Raw genomic sequence first — 4131 nt, forward strand, 5'->3', positions numbered from 1 at the left:
GCCATGATACCCAAAAGATCTTTAGCTCTAGCCCACTGAAATTAATTTTGCTCGTGCTTCTGGTAAGATGCATCCCTGAAGTTCTTTCATTTGCCCAGGGCACAGCCCTACAATAGGCTAACTCTTCTCTCAGCTTTACGCTCACAAACCACATCAATTGCTTCTTTCCAAGATTAACATCTGTATGTACACACACACACACACACACACACACACACACACACACACACACACACATATGTGCCTTGGTGGTAAAACATGGTAATGAAAGAGTCAAGGTGAGATCCAATATGGTGCACTTAGGGATCCAATAACTGTGCGTGTGTGTGTGTGTGTGTGTGTGTGTGTGTGTGTGTGTAAATATTTTAAATTGATCTTGCAAAAATACTGCAATAACTGATTTTATTTAATTTTATTATATTTATTATATTATGTAAAAATATATACGTGTACTATAAATATTAAATGTTTACATACATGGCATATATGTCAGTGTGCATATATATATGCATACACATACACACACACACACACACACACACACACACACACACACACTTAAGGCCTACAGTACACCATGAAGTGTGCTGCTCATTAAGCTTATGTTATTAACAAATGAATTTCTTCTGGCCTTCTTGGAAAAACATTCTTGGAAGTTACAGTATCTTAAATTGAACTCATCGCCTTTTCTATAAAGCTGTTCCTCCATAAAATTTTCTTTTCTTAAACACGAAACCTCTTTCCTTTTTTTATTTTCCTCTTCCACTGCAATTCATCACAAACTCCTGCCATGTCATCATGATTTCTCAACCTTTTATTCATGACTCCTGGCACCCGAGATCTGCCCAGAGCCACTGTAATATATCAGCCTTATGATTCAGCTCTTTGCCTTGTAACCTATAAATCCAGAGGCTAATTTACTGGCAGATGGCATATCGAAACACTATGCTTAAAAGTTACAATATTCAGTTTTTCAAAAAAAATTTTTTTATTAGTCATTTTGGACCAAGGGATGAAGTCAATCTAGCCTGACATTTAAAGTCCTTGGAAATCTAACCTTGCTTAGCTTTTCAAATTTGTCTCTGCATTTTGTGTATTGACTTATAATACTAGAGTAGAACATCTACCACAGTGGCTATCGGATCCCCACGTACATCATACTGGATCTCACTTTGACTCTCTCATTATCGTGAGAGGAGTCATCATCCACCACTCAGGCACCAACTCATTCAGATTGCTCTAAGTTCCCACAATTCTGTTTCCTTCTGCCTATTTTTACACACAAATCTACCACATTATATTGATTTCTGTGTGTGTCTTTATGATAGGAGGCTAGGGTCTGTATTCGATTCATCTTTGAACTTCATAAAACTGGTAGTCTTTAGCACGTGTTACTTAATGGATTTTAATTAAGGAAATCAGTAAACACCATTTACCTTTCATGCTACAGAATTTCCTGGAATACCTGGGCTATGTTCCACTCATCTTCGTACTCTTTCTGTTGACATAGTGCTTGATTTGTGATGGATTACATTGACAAATACTCATGCTGGGAAGATTGTCATCAGACTTGAACAATAATACAGATATATGGAGGGGGGAGCTACCTTTGAAAGAAAATGGTAAGAAAGAAGGAAAGGAAGGAAGGAAGAAAGAAAGGAAGGAAGGAAGGAAGGAAGGAAGGAAGGAAGGAAGGAGGAAGGAAGGAAGGAAGGAAGGAAGGAAAGAAAGAAAGAAAGAAAGAAAGAAAGAAAGAAAGAAAGAAAGAAAGAAAGAAAGAAAGAAATCATTTTCCACACATATTCCAATCTGATGGAAGCCTATTGGTAATTGAGAGGTGACATGTATGTGATGAACCAACAGAAGGTATCTTTACAACTGTTCAATTTTGCTATAAACTCAAAACATCTGTAAGAATTAACATCTTTAATAAAAACGATAAAAAGGCAAGAAAAAAAAGCCCAATTTCTCAGATTGTATGAAGACCTGAGGTCTGTTCCCAACATCTGTATCAGGTAAGCTCTATCTCCAGAGGACCTGAGGCCCCTGACCTCTTCCGGCACTCCCACTCATGGGCCCACACCCGTACACAAACATACACACATACTTTTTAAAAGCTGCATTATAAACATGTTCAGAGGAAGCCACTTTTTTAAGATATAAGGATGCTAGCTATATATTTATACATTTCCTTTCGTCTGTGACATCCTTGGCAGTGTCCGCTGCTCCTAAACCAAACCTGTCCTCTGCCGCTGTCATCAGCACATATGCATCTGCCGTGACAACAACCATGAAGTTAAAGACAGACTTTGTGATGACCTTGATAACAAGTCACTGTGTTGATGGTAGGTTCTTACGTGCCGGTTGCTGCGGGAAGGCTCATGGCTGCAGTGATTCTAAAATCCAGAGGTGCGTTATTAGCTGGCACTGCAGTGACGAACACGATGGCCCTGTTCTGATTCTCACCCTGAATTTCGAAGACGGTGGGCAGTGACTGTCAGGGCGCTGCTTCTGCTGATTGAACAATTTATTTTAATCTAGGATGTATTGGATAAAAGCAAAAGGAAGCATTTTACTGGTTTTTGTTTTGTTTTGCTCATGGACTAGTTGATACGTGGAAACACAGAAGTTCCGAGTGTAGAGAAAGCATCACAGTATGTGGCCTAAATGGAATCAGCCACAGAAACAAGTTGTAAAAACATGATAAAATCTAGTGCTTATCGGAAAGCTGCGTTGGGAATTGAAGGAACTAGATTTCAAAGCGGGATCTACCATTATCGTGCTCTACTCATGCGGAACAAATCCGTCTTTACTGTAGCCTTACCTCTTCCCCACTCTGAACGTGAAGGAATGGGCCAGTGCCCTCCTCCAGATGATTTAAATCTCGTGTTTCCTAAGTTATAATAAAATTCTGGAAACAAGAGACTGGAAAGCCTGGTGGGTAAGAGCACTTACTGCTCTGCCAGGACCCCAAGGTGGATTCCTAGGAGGCACATCTGGTAACCACAACTACCTGGCTATCTGAGCTCCAGACCTGACACCTCCCTTTGGTCTCCCTGGAAACACACACACACACAAAAACACACACACACAAACACACATACACACACACAGATACACACACACACACACACACACACACACACACACACACACACACACACACACACACACACACACACACACACACACACACACAAACACACACACACACACACACACACACACACACACAAAAACACAAACACACACACACACACACACACAAACACACACACACACACACAAAAACACACACACACACACATATACACACACAAAACACACACTCACACACACACACAAAACACACACACACAGCACACACACACAAAACACACACACACAACGCACACACACACACACACACACATGCACACACACACTTACACACACACCACACACACACAAAACACACACACCACACATACACAAAACCACACACTCACACACACACAAAAATACATACACACACAAAAACACACATACACTTACACACACATATACACACACAAAAACACACACTCACACATACACAAAAACACACACACTCTCACACACACACAAAAATACACATACACACACAAAACACACACACTCACACATACAACAAATACACACACACAAAAACACACACACTCACACATACACAAAAACCACACACTCTCACACACACAAAAATACATACACACACAAACACACACACACTTACACACACATATACACACACAAAAACACACACACTCACACACACATATACATACAAAAACATACACACACATACACACACACACACAGAGAGAGAGAGAGAGAGAGAGAGAGAGAGAGAGAGAGAACAGACCTCACATTTCATCTTTTTTAAACATAATATTTGAATTTGTACTGATTATTTGAAAATTTCACATCATGCACCCTGTTGGTTGGTGTTTCTGCCTTACCCCGGGATGCTACTCAGGGTAGGCAGAACGCAGCCTAGGATAGGGGATCTGACCTATGTTTCCCTGGATAAGAAGCAGCGGTGGCTGGGCTGGATGCTGTGGTTCTCAAACTCCTGCGTACCCAGATGCTACTGGGGGTCTAGAGGAGCTGAGA

The sequence above is a fragment of the Rattus rattus genome, chromosome 4, assembly GCF_011064425.1.
Source record: "Rattus rattus isolate New Zealand chromosome 4, Rrattus_CSIRO_v1, whole genome shotgun sequence".
Classification (NCBI taxonomy): Eukaryota; Metazoa; Chordata; class Mammalia; order Rodentia; family Muridae; genus Rattus; species Rattus rattus.